This window comes from Acomys minous (genome assembly GCF_964271855.1).
Source record: "Acomys minous genome assembly, chromosome: 4".
NCBI classification, from domain to species: Eukaryota; Metazoa; Chordata; class Mammalia; order Rodentia; family Muridae; genus Acomys; species Acomys minous.
This window is the reverse complement of record NC_140486.1, coordinates 45,929,529-45,949,516: the sequence shown is the minus strand read 5'-3', so window position 1 is coordinate 45,949,516 and position 19,988 is coordinate 45,929,529. Positions and strand designations below refer to the sequence as shown.

The 19,988-nt window shown below is 43.2% G+C and overlaps 1 long non-coding RNA gene across 1 annotated transcript; it reads left to right on the top strand.

Moving 5' to 3' along the window:
- The first annotated feature begins 14,691 nt into the window (after nucleotides 1–14,691).
- On the top strand, nucleotides 14,692–18,605 carry LOC311595554. The gene is made up of 3 exons (XR_014778482.1): nucleotides 14,692–14,904; nucleotides 16,832–16,953; nucleotides 18,473–18,605. It is a non-coding gene; the product is annotated as an uncharacterized lncRNA (long non-coding RNA).
- Nucleotides 18,606–19,988: the final 1,383 nt, after the last annotated feature.

The following is a 19,988-nucleotide window of genomic DNA, read 5'->3' as shown; positions in this document are numbered from 1 at the left end:
GGAACAGGGCTGAATGGGAATACACACACCAAAAAAGCCACTTTCCAAGGACCAATGATGACACTGTGCCATGAGCCAGAGTGCTACTAATTCAAATATCTGTTCCAAAGCTATCACAAACAAACGAATCAACAATTTGCTTAGTTCTCAGCTTTCTCCAAACTGGGTTTTCAAACAGAGTGTATCTGTCTTCCTTACCTCCAACTATTCCTTCTTAGAGTCCTGAAACACACTCAACATGTACTAGAACACTGGAAGGAAGTCTGTTGGGGTCACACATTCCCTCTTACTATTGTTGGGGACGTGTCCATTATCTGGTGAGTACTGGAGTGCCAACCTCCGCATGGTGTCTTAGGCTGTATGCTTCTGTTTGGGTTGTATGATTCCAAGTCCCACCTGTGTGAGTGTCTGTGACGTCCTCTGTAAACATACATGTTTTTGCTTCTCCTTTATTTTCAAACTAACATGTCATCTAGAAAAAACTTAAACATCTGTCAACAAAGGACTGATTAAGTATCTGGAATTAATGCTAACAATAGACTGTGCAGCCACAGAAAGAAACACAGCTCACAATCACCAGTATTTTATTATCATCTAGGCATATTATTAAATAGAAAAGTCATGTGAGAAAATAGGGTGTTATGATTTTTGTGTTAAAAGACATTGTTCCTTCAGACCTTTAAAGATTTAGGTTTTGTGAATGTGTTGACTTTTAATTTTGGACATCATCATCATCATCGTCGTCATCATCATCATCATCATCATCATCAACAACAACAACAACAACAACAATGACAACAAACTAGTCACACTGCTAGAGTTATGCTTTTATTAGAATTTTCATTTTTATGTGAAAAAGTATCAATATTAAAATAACAACCAGGCTCTAATAGTTACAAAGCTGCTGTGGAGATGGACACTAGGAGGATAAATTGCGAACCAAACAAATCCATGAGAACATGTGAAGCAAATAAGCAGGAAGCTCTTCAGTGGCCCCCACTCTGGGCACAGTTACCATTGTTGGCCCTTCTTGGTGTAATCCAACTGAGGACTGAATATTGGAGTCCAGGGAGGTTGTAGATAAAATTCAGAGGACCTGCAGACTTGGATGAGGAAAAATACATTACTACAAATCTCTGCATGGACTTTAATTTTCTCTTCAAGTGTGAAAGTGTCATCAATGCTCATGATTTCATAAACAAAAGAAAACCCAGGTCTTATCCTATCCAGTCATTTCCACATCTCATTTCAGAATTTGGATTTTAGATATTAGGTACCTTAGCTCTTTGTACTTAATGTAGTATAGGAGTGAGTATCTTCCTGTATATTTTATATAGCTTTATATACTTTATATAGCTTTAATTCTGATAACTATATTCAGTGTAATCGACTCCTTTATAATCGTGTACATTTTCTTTTTCAGTCTTGAAGCTTAGTTTGAGATAGCATCAAGGAAGCTTCTGAGTGTCCAGTGCTCAGTAAGCATGGAAGTTTAGTTCTTCAGCCAATATGCCTAACTCGGAGAAGATAAAGAGTGATAATATTTATAGCCACATTTTTAGATTTACTTATATTAATTTTTATGGGTTTTTTCTCAACACACACACACACACACACACACACACACACACACGGAAGCAATCTTTAATAGGTTTTGCTAACTGTAAAAAAAATCAAATATTCTTTCAAAAGGCAAAGCCAGGCCAACACTGGATATACTTTTGAGATACCTCCATCTCAGAAATAGACTGATCAGGCTTGCTCTTACATTTCAGCCTCTAACATCAAACCCATCATTCATTCATTAGTAAGTGCTCATGAGCATCTACCGTCTATGAAACAGATCTGTAGTGATGTGTCATGTGTGGTAAGCAAGATGGAGCTTGTGTTCTAATGGAAGGAAACAGGCACAGAATGTTAGGGAAATAGAAACCAAACAACATGAAACTTAAAAAAAAAATCACACAATTAAGGTAAGTCAGGGCGATGCCCCAAGCGAGACAATGAAAGGGCAGCAGTGTGATGAGTTGCCTTGATTCTGCATTACACTGCTTTTGTTCACTTCCTACTATCTCTGTGGCCTCACCCCAAGCATAAATTCCCTCTAAATCAGGGCTTATTGTCTAAGAATTGGATATCTTAACATCACCTATTGAAAAGAGTTGTTGTTGTTTTTTTTTAAGAATATGGGCATTCCTAACAGTCCTCAGAAGCAAGCACAGGCTTATGAAAAGTTTAATAGAATTCCTGAAGAAGTTTATTTCTTGACACTGTACGCCAGCTTTGTAGACTACGGTGCGAGGGCTGTTGCACATTATCCAATATCTGTATAGACTCAAGTAAAAGGGGGAGAAAAGCTAGCTTCCTAGTTGGCATTGCTCTGTACCATATCCTCTGAGAAAGTAGGACATGGGTAGCGGAAGAGAAATGGGAAGGAAGTATCTCAGAGCTGATGGAGAAGAATGGGAAGAGTTTCCCCAGATAAAAACACGTCCCCTCAGATGGATGAGAACAGTTTCCAAAGGGCAGAGACGGGTCCTATACTGAAGTGATGTGTGTCCGGACTTATTGAAAAACTACAATATGTAAAACCTGGCCCCTTAATGAGGACACAGTGTGAACCAGAGGTCGAAGTCCCTCCCTTACATAGCCACACATCTAGCAGGTAAGGGAAACCATAAAGTGTTATGACATTAAGCAAGGGCCTTCTAAATAAAGATAAGTTAGTGCAAACAGTGGGTGCTCTGAAGAAAATAAGCAGGGTGATGACAGGACAGCAATGCCTGAGAGGGAGTGTGGGGGAATTTAACTAGAGACTGAGCAACCGCATCTGTATTTTCAAAAGTCACTCTGCCTTCTGCGTGGGTAGCACATTGGGCAAGAGTAAGAACAGAAGGGGGAAACCAGAGGCAGCCAGAATCTAATACATGGATATTGGAGGACATGATGGCATCATGGACTGAGCCGTGGGGTGGGGACGCAGGTGAGAGAGGCGGATGGACAATGAGTCAGCTAGAACAGGAAAAGCAGGCACAAAAGACAAACATAGCAAAAAGCAACAGGATGGGGGACTCGGAGGCAGAAAGAACCCTGCAAGCTCATTCTGGCCCAACCCATTTAATTCTGCAGATGAGGAAACCAGGTCTCAGGGGACAAAGTGGCTTGCCCAGGAACTGGGCAGCCTCCGGAGCCTTCTGGTTTGCTAGCATCTATCTCACAGTGTGGAAATCCCAGCCACGGGAGGAGGGGGAGGAAGACTGCAAGGCAGGAAAGACAGGCAAGGAGGAAAGAGGAAGAAATGGGCAAAAGAAACCAAAGTGCAAAGAGAAGAAAATGATGAGAGCTGAAGGGACCAGGCAGGGAGACGAGGGGGAACGCGGAGGGAGCCTTGTTGCTGGCTTAGTCTGGCTGATGGTTAAGTTGAGGTTTGGTTTAGTAGATCATTGCCTACTTCACCACAGCATACTGGGCATCCAGGGCAGCAGTTGGAGCAGCTGGCAGCACCACCTGGGCCACGGGGGACAACGGCAGGGGAAGTGCAGATGTGCAGGAAGTCTCCTGGGTCACAGCCAGGTTAGTTAAGATCACATTGTTCTTGTATACCTCTTTTGGAGGTTGCGCCTTCCTAGGACAGTCCTGGGACCAGGCTCGCCGTTTATCTAGTGCTGCCGCCATCTTGCTTCCATTTCTATGGATTGCCAACTGGGCCTTTTTCTGTATTCCTCTACAAAAACACTCTGAAGTGTTACTTCCCCAAATTTACACTCTCCCTGAGTCATTTCGGGGGCCAGGAAGTGGCAAAAAGTGTCTGCTGTCATCCTTTCCTTCTTAAAAAAATCAGGAGTCCTTGGGAGACTTGGAAGAGTTGTGGCTGGCACATTCCTGGGGGATCTTATGTGCTCTGAGGATGCAGGTGCTTAACCAAGGCAGAGAGGCTCCTGGGGACCTTTGCTCTGTCTAGCTGACATTTTACTCCAACCATGCTCTTTCCATTGCAGAAGCAGCCCACAGACTCACTTGCTTTTAGAAGTTTTGTGCCATTGTACTTTTAAAAATACGGAATTATTGACCACCCCCTCCTTTTCCTTCAAGATCTTGCTCAAATGTCATCTCTTCTAAAAGCTTTTCTTTCTTTTCAAGTGATATAAATTACTCCTTCCTTGGTGCCTCACGGTCTTGAATTTGGGCATTAAGCATGCCTTCACCATACAGAGGCTGTGCCATGCATGATTATCTTTGTAACTCTGTGCAGAGTGCAGCACCTGGCACAGTAGAAGCCCCCAGTTACTGCTAACTGAGCTGAGGAAAGCCTCTGCCAGCGTCAGTATAAACGGGCTGATTCTCTCTGCCTTTTTTTTTTTCAAACCTTAACTCTGAAACTCCAACAAAAGAAGGTATTGTCATTCTTGTGAGTGCATATACATACATTTCCTGTTGGTAAGAGTCTAAGGAGTGTACTGATTTTCCTTCCTTTTTTAATACACCGGTATATGAAAATATGTGCAGTGTGTATGTGCACACGTGTGTGAACACCAGTAGAAGTCTAAAGTCATGGTGTGTGTCTCTCCTTAATTGGTCTCCACTTTCACTTTTTGAGATAGCATCTCTCACCACCATGAAGCTGATGGATTCTGCTGGCCTGGCTGGCCGGAGAGCTTCCCTGGCTGTGGTGGCAGACACGGTTCTCCATTCTCTCTCTCTCTCTCTCTCTCTCTCTCTCTCTCTCTCTCTCTCTCTCTCCTCCTTCTCCCTCTCCTTCTCCCCCTCCTCTCCCTCTCTCCAATCTGGGTTCTAGCAATCAGAACATCCTCATGCCTATGAGGCCACACTGTATCAATTAAACCATTCTCCCTGTGCAACCTATAGATTTCTTTTGAGATAATGATTAGAAGAGTTTTGTAAATACCTGAGTTATAAGATTAGCTTTTGCATTCTCCAAAATATCATTCTTCAAGGAAATAATGTAAATGTGTATGAGTGGGTGTCCTTCCCTATGTTAACCTTTTGAATCTGGGACTTTTCTCTGGAAGTAGTAGAAATGAGGTGGCCAACTGCAATATTGAACAAGCAGGTATATAATATCTTAGAGGGAAACACACGGCACATGTTATATTCTTACATGCTGCTGTGGGTAACATTGACATTATACTTTCTGATTTGGTCTTCACCACTCCAGTTCAATTTTCACCGATACTTCAAAGCATAATTCTTACTGATGGGCACAGAAGATAAAAGTTCATTATTTACATTTTCCTCATCTATCTTTGTCTTCTTCTGTATTAATAATATAGCTGTGGGCCAATTTAAAAAAAGGAGCTGGTGATAAACATATCAAAATGTTTAGACACATGACAGTAGTACACAATTTTACACCTGTCACTGATAAATCCACCATATGAGTTCACCCTGAACCCAACTGTCAGAGGACAACCAAGGGTTGGCCTAGGTCTTCCTGCCTCTCTGAACTCACAATCCACTAAGTAAGGAGAATCTTCAGCACAGAGTCACTCTTTAATTTTCTCTCTATTGACAAGCACTTCATTCATAAAGTGAAAAGTACTAGTGTCTCACAGTTACTACGGTAGTCTGAGTTGTCTGAACCTGCCAGTTGAGTCATAGTTACAAAATTGTATCTGTCAATGTCCTCATCCATGTGACCTTAAGAACACAGATTATCTAGGTAGGTTTAATGAGGTCAAAAGTATTCTTAAAAGTGGAAGAGGTGGAGCCACAAGCAAAGGAGTGTAAACTCAGCTAAAAGCCAGAAAGAGGGCTGGAAAGCTAGCTCAGTGGGCAAAGTCCTTGCGTAAACATGAGGACCAGAGTTCAACTCCCCGCATCCATGCTGAAAGTTGGGCTTAGCAGCACATGCCTGTAAACCCATCATTGGGAGGCAGAGTCAGAGCATCCCTAGGGCTCGCCGGCCATCCAGTCTGGTCTGGAGATAAGATCAACAATTTCCAGATTCAGTGAGGGAAATGTCTGAGAAAATAAGGTGGATGATGCTCAAGAAAGACATTGATGTTGAATTTTTGCCTCCACATGCACAGGGACACACATGTGCACATGTAAGCGCCCACCACACAGCATGTACACACAACAAACAAACATACGTATCTGGGAAAGGCAAAAATAGATTCTTCTCTAGAGCCTGCAGGTGAAACCCAGACCCATCAAGGCTTGGCTTACAGAAGCCTTGTGTCGTCCTCTGACTTCCAGAACTGGTACAACAGTGCAGTGTGTTGGTTTAAGATGCTGCCTTGATTGTATGTTGCTATAGCAGCAATAGGAAGTCTACAGTATTAAGGAATTTTCAGTTGAGGAAAGCAAGGGTCCTCTCATCTTACCCCATGATACATACTATAAGTTGCCAGCTTTGGGGACAGTATCAAGCAACATATAAACTAACATATTTGCAGGTTCTGAGGCTGTGGACACTGGAGTGATTGGTAGTGCTGGTGTTGTTCTGCCTACCAAGCGGCCTTACTTACTTGGATGCCAATGTATTATTTCTCATGTTCAAAGGTCTCCCTGAGACTTTCATTATAGTATTAATAAACAAATACTATAGTAATGTTTCAGGAAATAAAATTGTTATGTGAAACACATTAATATTTATATGTGCAAGAGCATACTATTAAGCCTTAGCATGTTACCATTTGAATGAACATATATGGATATTCAACACCTAGCAAAAATTTTGTTCTGCAAACTGTAAAGCAGCGCTGAGAGAAAAACTAAGAACACCTTTGAAACAACACAAAAGTGCACTATATTCATGGATTAGAAGAGCAAATATTGTCACGAGCAATGTTCCCATACTGACCTGATGCAATTTCAATGAAAAGATACCAGCATGATATTTTGTTTTCCTTTTACAGTGGATACTCAGTTGGTTAAAGAGCAGTGCACTGACATTTCAATTCATACAGGATTCTTAACACAGGAAAATTGAAAGAGCTACACATGATATTTTAAAGGACCGTTGCTCTATTACTGTTTCAGTTTTAAGTGTGGTGGTGAGCTCTCCTTGCGAGGATCTCACTTATTCATATCATCAAATGTCAGTCCCTTTGACTGGACTGCCACTGAGTCACAATTTTATTTCATATCTGTTATATTCGATTTTCTAATCGTTCATATCATATTAACAAAATTGTTAGGAAACCTGGATGACCAGGACCAGAAAAGTTACAGAGGGCATGGAGTTCTGACCGACAATGACCAGAGTGTAGGTTTGTTGTTATTGTTGTTGTTTTGGAGACAAGTCTACTGAAAATGAAAACTCAAAACATTCAAGGCACATTGTATGCACCATGAAGACTCAACCATTTAGTATGCATTGCATTGTAGGATATAATGCCGTATAACACTAACTCCCCATCTATGGAACATTATTGATTAGCTGAACTTAACCTCTTTCTCCTCTGCTTTCTCAGAGGCTGCAGTCTCTTTTGAGTCGCTCTGTTTTCTTCAGGTAGATCTTTGGTTTCTTGGGTAGCTACCCAAGGTTTGGATTTTTTGTTTGTTTGTGTTTGTGTTTTGCTTCCCTTTTTGTTTGCACTTCTGCCCACCCTCCCCCCTTTCCCCTCCCCCCTCCCCATCATCCAAAGACTTATCCTTTCCCACTACCTTGCTTGCCTGTGCTTTGGGAGAGTTTAGTGAGAAGCCATGTCCATCTGTGCTTGGGCCCCTTCTTTGCCTCCCCTTCAGCCAAGTTGACCTTGCCCTTGGACATCTTGGGAGCAACAACAACAACATGAGGGCCTGGACTCTTCAGAGCTGTCACTGTACTGCTCTGTCTCCTGTCTCAGTGAGAGCTCTTTCAGAAATGGACAAACCAGTTTAAAGATATACAAAACATTCAAAGTGAGACACAGTCACTTGTGGTTAAGAGCTATGCAATTCAATTTAGAAAACCTATGGCGCTTCTGATATGTTCCGGTTGGTTAGTAAGGCAGGTAACAAAGGCATAGTGAAGCAATGAGATGGCCCTGGGTTCAAATCCTAGCTCAACTAACCCCCCACCCCCTACACACACACACACACACACACACACACACACACACACACACACACACACACACACACTACCAGAGTTAAGCAGTCTTCTGGGGTATGGTAGGATACGGATGAAGGTGGGCACAATTCTATAAAGGCATCTAAAGGAGCTTGGGTGTACCAGGTCCTCAGCCCCGGAGAAGCACCCTGATGGATGGATATCCAAGGGGTTTACTCTAATGAATCTGGCCGGGGGCCTTAGAGGACATTGTGTTCATCCGATGGGGTGAATCAGCTGGCTCAAGAGCACAGAAGTGTCCAAACGACTGTTACTTGTCTGATCAAGTCCATCCTAATGGTCCAAGTTTGAATGCCAAGTCCAGATCTGACATCAACTAAATGTGACTCAAGGTGAAAACCCTGACTTCCTGATCACTTGCCAGGAACCCTGAGGGGGTGGCTATGGGGAAACAGCATCAACTTTTAGAAACTTTGAGGAGTAATAAAGATAATTTAAAGTCCTCAGCAGATTAGGTCACATATTCAGCATGAGCACTTTTGGTTTTGTTTGTGTGTTTGTTTGTTTGTTTTTTGTTTTCCGTTTCCTTTTCTTTTTGTGGCTCATTAGTTTCTGCTTGGACCCCCACACCTGTGTGCTATCTTCTTTTTTATGTGATGTCGGACATGCATTAGGCAGAACTTTTGTTTCAAAAAGCTGAGGTCTATTCAGGTGAACACATTGTCTATTCATGGCCCTTTGTTAGGTCAGAGGGTCATCCACCAGTCTTCAGGAACGCACCAGCAGCAAGGACCCTTGTCTCTGTTTATACCTATTTTCTTTCCCCTCCTTTTCTTTACCTTTTTCTCCCCCATCTCTCTCTCTCTCTCTCTCTCTCTCTCTCTCTCTCTCTCTCTCTCTCTCTCTCTCTCCTCTCTCTCTCTTTCCTCTTTGCTGGATGGCCACCAGAGCTACACAATATTAAAAAAACAAAAAACAAAAAACAAAAATATGGCTACCAGGAATCCAGAGCTAGAACCCAAACTGGCAGCTCTAAGGGCTGCAGAGACTGCTACAAGTCTCTCCGTGGGTATCCGAGGGAAATCCTTGTCCTTGTCTGAAAGGCCTGCAGCAGCTCTGTAAGGAGCCACAATGGCAGTGCTCACACCTCAGCGTCGTCTGCACGCGGGCACTTGTCCTTACCAGTTCTGAGGCGCACTGTGGTTGCCTTACATACGCAGAGTCGGGCTTTCTCATACCCTTTCCTTGACTTAGTTACAAAAAAAGTGAGATCAGAAAGTCTGTCCTTTTCACCTGGGCTGATGGAAACCGGCTCTTAACAGAATAATCACGCCTCAGTTAGGCTTGGCATTAAAATAAAAGGTCTTTTTTCATGGTGTTGCTATGGTGATCTGCCATGGAATATACTGTACCAGGGAAGCTACTGGCTTGGCGTCTTTCTGTCATTCAATACTTATTCTCAGAGCTGAGGTATTTGAGCCTCTCCAGCTTAGCAGTCTGTTTGGCTCTTGTATAGATGATTGCCCTCTAGTTAATGAAGTCTGTGTGATTAGATTTTTTTAGGACTTACTGTGGCCTTCTATTAACAAAAACGAATTGCCTCTCTAAGTCTTAGATTTTCTTATTTTCCTCCTTAAAATAATTCATCTTAGTAGAAAATTCTGTGAATTGCAGGAATTTTTAATTTTTAATTATTTTATTATTTTCATATCTATGGGTATTTTGGCTGCATGTAGGTCTGTGTACCACATATGTGATTAATGTCCACGGAGGCCAGAAAAAAGGCATTGGGTCTTCTACAACTAGAGTTGTATATGGCTGTGAGACACCATGTGGTTACTGGGCTCTGAACCTGGATCCTTTGGGAGACCAGCCAGTGGCCTTAACACTGAGCCATCTTTCTAGAGCCAAATTATGTTCCTGTTAATGAATATGAATTCATGCTATATAAATATAGAATCAATGTGCCTTGCTACGAGTATTGATGTCTAACAACAACACAAACTTATTTGGCCTCACACAACAGCTCTGCCCTTCTTCTTCCTTTGCTAACACTAACCAGAGTATGAAGTATGCTGAGATGTTTAAGCTCACTTCTTAACTGTGTGTATGTTTGTATGTGTGTGTTAGGTGAATGCTCTACCGCTGAGTAATAGCCCCAGCTCTAGGCCGTTCCTTTCTATTAGCTCTCTGTCTATTTGGAAGGGTCTGAATTGACTAAAGCTGCCAGTGATGTGTTTCTGAGGCACAGCTCTCCTCTCATGAGCACTGACGTCACAGCTAAGATCAGGCTGGACAGCCAGGGTTCTGTGGGAGTCAGTGAGGACAAGGCTCAACTTGGTGAAGGTGCAAGTTAGAGACTGGAATTCAGGGCTCTTGCCTCTGCACTGCGTAGGAAGCCACGCATCAAGAGTTGAGCCTGTGTTTCTCCCACTTTCCCCAAACAGAGGCAACCTGCCAAGGTTGATGAATCAACTGTTTTCCTGGATACTTCCTTTATTTCCTGTCAATGTGTCCTCTGAGAGCATCCAATGTCTGCTCAGAGAGGGAAGTAACTTGCACCAACCTGCTTTGGCGGCATGCATGCTCATGATGGTCCTGCAGAGTTTTCCTTCTCATCAGTCTCCTGGGAAACAGCTGCTACATTTGCACAAACTACATTTGTGGAAGTCAGTGCACATCAACTCTTTTAAAATGTGCAAATATTTATATTTAGGAATTTAACTTTTATAAATGTGTCCCACAGGAATGCTTACTTGAGGGTAACAGAATTGTTTTTATTGTAACCTGTCTCTAAAGAGAAAAAAACCCTTGTAGACAGAGATATGTCTATCTTTAGGGCCTTGATTAAAGGATAGGACATTTTACTAGAGAATACTGAACAGACAGTAGAAGAAGCAGGTCCCATGTTCAGCTAAGAATGTCCATGATGTCTGGTTGAAAGGAAAAAGAGAAACAGCATATTTTATGGTACAAGTTTTGTAAACTAAAATAGTTACATGAACTTATAAATGTGAGATGAGTGTTTCAGTCACACAAAAAGGCCCAGAGGTTACACAGCAGTTAATAGTAAAAAGTAGGTACAGATTAGACAGAGAGATTATGCTATTTGTTTTACGTACGTCTTTGAGATTTAAAAACCATCCAACTTCTAGAAAAATATCTTTTACTATTTAAAATATAGTGCAATGGTTCACAGAGTTCAACTGAGGAAAGATGGAAATGTGTTGGCGATGAACCGTGGAGATGGTGGCACAGCATTTGGGATGTATTTCATGAGGGCTAAATTACAGTCAAAATGGTTAAAAGGTAAATTTTATGATATTCTCGTTTTATTGGAATAAAAATATATATAATTCTTTTTACAAGGGTATTTCCATTGCATAAAAAAATGGACAGCGTGTCCATTTCTGAAAAGTAAGAGTGACGGGGCCAACTGAGCCACACTGTGGAACTCCTGACTGCAGTGCACATGAAGTCAATAGGTTAGGGCCTCTAACACATCTAGAATTAAAGGAGATGTCTGCAAGCTACAAAGCTGAAGGAGGTCGCCTTCGGCCCTGGGTCTCACTGGAGGTTCCCTTGTGATGCAGAAATTTAGAAGGAGGTGGGGAAGCTGTGATGTCTCAGTCCTTCTCATTTTTAATACAGCCTCCCTCCCAGAAAAGATGAACTTTGTTCCTTCTGAAAGCTGTTGGTCAGCAACAGCATGTGTAGTGTATTGGTACTTGTATACGTATCTGTATCAACCCAGTTATTCTAACACACATGGACTAGAATTCCTTAAGAGTCCACATTACAATTTTTTTCTGAAAACTTAATTGTATATAATTATAACGTTCAGCCTTCTCATATATTGCATATTTGACACAAGAAGCTGCTAATGGTCTCTATTAAATCAGCTTTTTGAAGATGCTTTTATTTTATGTTACATGTATGGGTGTTTTGCTTGCAAGCTTACCACAGAAGTTCACAACCTGTAAAGGAATTTACTAAAGCATAAGGTATTGAACTGAGTTGGTTTGGATTAGAGAAGCTTAAACTGGACTGAACTGGTCTCTGTGTGACTTGATACAACCAACAGTTAACTTCCACTAAGGTATTGTTCCCACTGCACAAGGCAGTAAGGGTTTGAAGAAGAAAGCACAAAAACAGATGTCAAACACGTCCTCTTTCTTACAGGAGGCAGTTGGCGGGACAGTGGGAGTGGATGACTGAAATGCTGCAATCATGACAGAATACGTTATTTTTACAAATAGGTGAGAAGAGCTAGTCTTGATCAGAGTAGCCTTTCTAGAACGGTTTAACAAACTGAGAGAGAGGGACCTCAGGTTGAGAGAACAGCTTGAACAAAGGCCTGGAGGGGGAACTATGTTGGAACATTCCAGGTACAGACGGTGGTTCACTCTGTCTAGAGTGTAGCGGATAGCATGGGCACATGCCACGCCTCTCTGCGTGACATAGACTATGGAGCGACCATCAACCGTGGACTATTTGTGAGAATTTGCCAAGTCATCAAGTCCAGGGACTGCTGAGGATGAAGGGAATCTGGGACTCATGAGGGGAGCTACAGGCTCAGAAGTCATCATTTGTCTCCAGGGCCAGTGCCCCAGCCGCAACTGTTCTTTCTCTCCCTACCCTGACCCCTTCCTACCCAGTCCCTACACAACAGCCAGGCAGGTTTGAGGGAAGTTTCAGATCTGGTTCCTCTTCAGCTCAAGCCCTTTATCTCTTAGAAGATGTGCAAAACAGCACCTCACCCCCCCTTGCAGGGGAAGGGATTATGTCTTTCTGGCCTTGCCTTGTACCAAGACACTCCTTTTTCCTGGGATGTTCCAGACTTGCTGACATGCTCCTCTTGTTCCTAAAGGTGACATGCTCTGGTGCCAGCTGTATAGCACGAGCACCCTAGGTGCTCAATGCACACCTGCTGGATGCAGCACAGCTACAGGGCAGCAGGCATAAATGGACCATCTCTGCAAGGTCCGTCTCCGTTCTTTCAGTTTTAGGGCAGGAAACTATTCTCTTAGAGAGCAGAAGAGAAGGGTTAAACATTTGGAGGTGCAGACAAAAGAAGGTGATGATGTTCAAGTTTTTTTATGCTGAGAATTGATTGAGAGGAAACATTGGATTCAGGATTTGAAGGCCTTGTGTGGGGGTGCATGGAACTTGACCTGGGCCCATGGAGAATGGATCAGAAAATGAAGTCTCTCTAACGGGTTTGCGGAGGAGCTTCTGGGGCCAATCAGGGAGGATCAGTGAACACCAAGGCAATGCAGAGGAGAGCTGGTTGGGAGCTAAGGACCTGTGTTCTTACTGGTGGGATTTGAGAGTTTGAAGACGCCAGCCCTACAGAAGGGAGGACATGTTTGAGACCGAATCGTCTGCTGGCTAGACTGGAGATGGAGGCCACAAGGCTCAAGAGGAAGAAACTGCTGGCTCAGAGAAGAGGCTGCAGGGATAACAGTGAACCATGGAACTCCTCTTTTAGGGAGCATACAATAGCGTCCCCTCATTCATTTGTTTATTTATTTGTTACTGTTTTCCCTACCCCAAACTAGACTACATCCCTTTCCATGGGCAGGAACTATAATGCTCTGTGTGGAATCCATGCCTGTCACTGAGTACTTGGAGAATGATGAATGAATGAATGAATGAATGAATGAACGAACAAACGAATAGATATGTGACTGCTCCTCACTGCTTCCCATCCATCCACTTAAACCGTAAGATGACTTTGCGCACAGTAGTTTTGTGATAAGGTGAAAAGTCTTGACAGTGGAGGGTTGTGAAGATGGTTTTCTCATGCTGTTGTGCTTTGCATCACACACACACACACACACACACACACACACACACACACACACACGTGTTTACATGCTTTTTTAGCTGTTTAATTTATTCTCTCCACTCTGGAGGAATATATTTGAGGAATACGAGCCAAGTTCTCTATATAAAACACATGTCATACTCCCTTTGAGTCCCTGGAGCGTCCAGAGAAGCACTGGGAAAGTCATAAGCTATGTGTAGCCAGCCTCAGGGGGAGGTTTTATGGTTAAACAAACTTTTGTAGCTAGTCCCCTCCCACCAATGATCTTCAGTAATTACAATAATTATCATGTGTGTGATACGGACTGAGACCAGGCCAGCGGTCACAGGGCAGTGGGGAAATCGACGTGATATGGTCTAACAGAGAGAGCCCTCTGTCAGAGCCAGGGCCATGATATTTCATAAATTGTAACTGGAGACCCAGACCAAGTTTTATCAGCTATTTGGACAGTGCAGTCTGCGCTGAGGGCTTTGTCATTGCTTTTGGCAGTAACAAATGTGTGCTTGTTTTGGTATCTTGACTGTAAAGGCCATTTCTTTTCATGGTTTGCTTATGTAGCAGCGATCTCCACTGACCCCCACCCCCAGCTATGCCTCAGAAGTGGGTTGATCTGCCTACTCCCCAAAGGAACCTAGGACCTTAGGTACTGGGCTGGGAGTATGTGGCTCCATGCTGCCCTCTGCTGGTAGCAATTTAGGCTGCCCCTTCCCTGCGAGGGTCTTTCCCTAGTCCTGACATTAAGGTGTGAAGAATTGGATGACGTAACAGAGAAAGACGTACTCCACTGACTGTGCCTCTGAGTCATTTCCTTTTGCATTCTTGTTCCCGTGTCCACCTTGGGAATGACCACGGCTATTTACACAGCGTACTATCCCCCAAAGGGATCTGGAGCGCAGGCGCGAATCATCAGAGGCTCTCAGGAGGGCAGGTTCGGGCCTGAAATTGTGCAGCTGAACACTGCCTTCAGCTTCATAGGCCTTGTGTGATAATCACCCAGTGGCCACTTCTCCTCAGTAAAAGCAGTCACTGTGCATGCTGTAAAATGCCAGTGACGGTAAGGAGGCACCTTTACTGCTTATAGCCTTAGCTGAGAGTAATTCACAATGGAGCCAGGAGCCATCTTCCTGTCCCCTCTGACTTCACATCTAAGGAACACATGGGCTCTTTGGTGTTCTACATCGTGTATCTACCCACCGTGCTCTGTCTCAACGGCAACTAATGAGCACTGTTGCCTGTCTCACTCTCTCATGACTCAGTTGTCTCCTAATGGCTGTCTCTGCTTCTTCTCTCCTGTGGACTTCCTCACACTCTATTTCTAGCAGCCAGAAGGAGCTGATGGCAGACCACAGATCAGTCCAGGTCACAGCCTTCCTCATTGTCCTTTCAGTAACCCAGCTCCGCCTCTGGCCAACACATCCCTGCATGGCATCAATCGCACTGTGTATCCGTGTCTCTGGTTTTCCTTTAAACCACAGCTGGACCTTGCCTTTGTGTTGGCTGTTCCCTCTGTCTGCAATGCTCTTCCTTCATAGCCAGCTCTTCCATCTTTTATGTCAGTAGAGACATCTGAGAACAACTGGCCAATCAAAAATAGACTCATCCACAACATCATCCTTTCTTCCTTATTCTTCATATTTTTTGTATTAATTTCCTTAATGGCAGCAGTCATTGTCGTTATCTTGTTTCTTTGCCTATGAGAACGAATCTTGAGGGAGGATGGGGATTTTGCATTTCCATTACTGTGGTCTCAGTGTCTGATACATTACAGATGCCCAAAAAAAAATCCTTCATGGGCGGGGGGGGGGGGGGGGGCGGTGGGGGGGAGGGGGAGAGCAGCAGTTTAGATCATGTGATTTTCACAACCTAAACTCATCTGTTTCTGTTCTTCCTGCTACAGCTGACTACATGTGGCTGTATCAAGCAGACCACGGTCATATGTAGAAAGGACCAGGGCATATGTAGAAAACTCACTTTCCCTTGGGTGGGCATATATATATGGTCATATATACATACATATGTATATATAGGACTTTACCTATCTGTGTGAAATCTAAGTCCTCCATGGAACTTATAATAGTAAGTTTTAACTCCTTTGTGTATCCATTGTTAAGTCTGTGGAGCAAGGCTTGTTTCTAAATCTCGCCTCCTCTCATGAACACAAACTTGATATTCTGTTTATTTGCTGATGGTTTCTTCTTGAAACTGGGCACTCAGGAATTATTTCCAAGAAAAATAATTGAATAGGGAAAGAGCTGGCAGTTGCCATTAAAATTAAAACCAGAAATCATTCTCTGTGTTATTCTTCTCTGCCTCTACCTCTAGCAGTGACTGGAAAGAGGTCCTCAAGGGTGAATTAAAAGAACAGATGTCACAAGAGTCAGAAATAATGAACCAATGATCTTGTCGGAATCAGAAATAATGAGGCAATATCTTGCATAGTCTCTACAGAAAGAAGGTTGAAAAAAAAATATGCACATGCAAAGAAATAAGCATGCCACCCAAGAAGCACGCAGGGGCACACTGGCAGGCACACAGGGTACCCGCCTCTTTTTGACTCAGCAGCAATAATCTGAAGAATGCACTTCCAGTCATCCCAGCTTTTTGATGTGGAAGGTGCTGAATCATTCGCCCAGGGGAAGCTGCAGACGCTCGGCACTCTCAGAGGCAGCACTGAGCTAAATGAATTACAGTCTGGCTCACTGTGCACACACGCCTTGTTGTGCCAGCCAGCTTGTGGAGCAAACCTGCTCTCTCTCAAGCACATGGCAGGTTACCCTTCACAGACCATATCCTTTCTATCTGTTTGTCTTTCTGTATGGTATGGGCAAAGTGGACAGAGGGACGTCCATAGCGGAAGGAGTAGTAATTGACAAAATTCTCATAGATGCCTTCATTTATTCTATCCAGTCGTTTAGTTACACTTGAATTTCATTCTCAAGATCTTATTTTCTATCCAAAATAAAAACATCTATGTTTTCTAGGTGACAGTACCAACTCCTTCAGGTCTTCAAACAGATTTGATAATTTATGTAAACGTCTACTGCTTCATTTGTGAGGAATTCATGCTCATTCAAGATTCAAATATTCTATGAAAAGCTCAGAGGTATGTTTGAAAGGACGGGGATGGGAGGGAGGCAGTAATCTAGCTATGAAACTCAAATTTAGAAATGACATGCTGACTAAATTTAATGAGGAATTTGAGAGTACTTTTTAAAATCAAGAGTCATACTCAATAGGTCAGAATTGCCTATCTAGATGACTCAATATTCCTCTTTAAGAAAAATGAGCCCTCACTAGTTTATTGGTGGTGGTATATAAGATGACAGGCTTCAGAAATGACCTTCAGTTGAGTAAAGCCTGTGACTTTTGACTCTGGCAGATCTAAGCAAATTAGCAGGTGGATTTGTACACTGCACTCAGAAAAGCAGCCAGTTATCAAGGCGGTTTCCTTCTAAGTAACATTTTATGCAGAAACTTTGCAAATGTCCCCATTCCACATCTTAGCAAGATCAAGAGTATTGGAACAAGCAGTGAATTCTGTAATCTGACTCCATAGGCTCTAAGCACTCTCCTGTCACATGCCACCTTGGAACTTTGGAGAAACTACTCAGACCACTCATCCACACTTCCATTTTCTCAGTTACAAAATATGAGCAAACAGTTTTCTGGGTAATGCATTCCACTCTTTGGGTAGTGATAAAGTGCAAGTAAAGCATAGGTCTGTCTGTGCAGTAAATGTGGAGAGCTATAGTTTGTAATATGTCATGTGCACTCCAGGCTCTGCCAAAACCCACACCAGGCCTGAGGGATCCGCACACCACATTCCACTGAAGATCAGGGAAGGGCTTTGGCTAATTGTTACATGGAGTAGGTACCAAGCCCAAGGCGATGAGGGCCAACTATTTTTAACATGCATGGTTCAGAATGTGACACAAGTGATATGACAGGCACAGACCATGAGCCGACTGCCACGCCCACTCCTGGAAGGTTGCTTGTCCTTGGGCAGGTGTCAGTTTTTCTTAATGGGTTGACATAGGATGACAGGAACTTCTTTGTTGTACAATTCTTATATACATAGAGATGCACAAAGCCATGGCAACAGTTAGGATACAGGATAGCTCTATGGCCTCATAAACATTTCCCATCTCTCTTTTGACAAGTATACCCTTTCTCCACCCAGAACCCTTGGTGGCCACCTCTTTCTAAATAGTCATCTTTTCTAAGGCATCATTTATAGGTTGTATGTAACCTTTTGAAACTGGCTTCTTCCTCTTGGTAAAAAATGCTTATGAGAACCTCCAAAGTCCTGCCTATATTAATATTTGCTCTCTTTTAAAATGCTGTTTCCTTTAAACATTTTCATTGCACATATTGCCACATTCAGCTTAGCCATGCAATGAAGAGTGTTTGGTGCGGTTTTTGATCATTATTTGTGTGTGTGTGTGTGTGTGTGTGTGTGTGTGAGAGAGAGAGAGAGAGAGAGAGAGAGAGAGAGAGAGAGAGAGAGAGAGAGAGAGAGGAGGGGGGAGATCATTTCTTTAAAGCAAGATGTCATCTTCCGATCAGAGCAAGTAGTAGCTTCCTTAGTTTTGTGTAACATGCAGTCTGTGTTTCAACTACAGGTGTTCCTTGCTGCGCTATGGAGTGGTGGCTACCAGCAGGTGAAGCTACTGGAAGCTAGAAATGCGTTTGTATTAGTATCTTCTCTTGTTGCTGTGTGTGATTGAATACCCAACACAAGAAACTTGCAGGAGAGTGGGCTTATTTTGTCCAACAGTGTGGGAGACCCCCATTTCCCCTGAAGGAGAAGACATGGCAGCAGGCAGCTCCGTGGTGCTAGGAGGTTGAGCTATGAATCCCTCGCCTCTAGCCTCTGTTCATTTTGGCAGAAGAGCGCAGACAGGAAGTGGGGCCGGTTCCACCTTCTAAAGGTCTCATGAGCTCCCAAAGCAACACAGCCAGCTGGGAACTGAGTTCACGCACATGAGCCTGGGAGCAGCACAGCCAGCTGGGAACTGGAGTTCACACACATGAGCCTGTCGGGGAGAACATTGCATAGTCTAACTGCAACAGTGTTTACTGCATTTAGTTCCCCACACATCTTAATTTAGCAGCCACGCTGTACTGCGGAGTACGGGTTGTTAACTGGGACTTTGGCCTGGGGCTGACATTCAGCCTCACAAAGAGCACTTGCTACAAATCAAGAGACTGGGAAAAAGATACAAAATTCAGGGTCCTGTGGGGGTGTGGGAGGGGCAGTGTACCAAGCATAGCTTCTGTGATTCTGTAGGCATAAAGCCAGTAAGTCATGCTGAACCGTTGTACATCAGGGATGACAGCGTGTGAAAGCAGCATAGGCACTAAACAGGTCAAAGTGTGGCACGCACGCACGCATGGATATACGTCAGTAAATGTTTATGTACAAAAGAGGCAGCGAGCGGTTGGATCTGGTCTCTTGGCCATTGTTTGCCAACCCATAATCCATAGTAAACATTCAGGAGAGTCAGAACTCCTGGTCACATATAGGCGTGAATTTTAACTTTGTAATCAGATGAGCTTGTCTGAGCGCTACGCTGTGGTTACACTTTCTCACCAGCACCTACGATTGCCATTGTCTTTAATATGAGCCATCCTAAAGCTTAGACCTCGGCATTACTTTGTTTCCCCTGATGGCTAGGGCTGTTGAAATTGTATTTTCTAAGTCTATACTCTCTTTACTGACCTATTTGAACAATTCATATTATTTTTAAATTGGGGTAGTTTTCTTACTTTAAAAGTTTGAGCTTTCTGCACAAAGGTATTTTAGATATGTTCTTTGTGTGGGTGGGGTATGTCAATTGAAATGTTCCTTTCATTTTCCTAGCAGTGTCTTTCTCGAATAACTATTGTTAATGTTGATGAACTGCAATGTGTTGATGTTCTCGCCTACAGGTTGTGCTTAAGGTCATGTTACCCAGCCTCAGGACACCAGGATCTCCTGTTTTCTTTAGAGGGTTGGAGGGATCTATAGCTTTCATTCCTATCTATGACCCACATTAAGTTCTCCACATACTCTGTGGGACTCAGTTTAGGTCTGTTCTTTTTGATGTGTGTGTGTCCACTTGTTCTGTTGCTGTCTGTGAAGAGAAGCCATTTGTT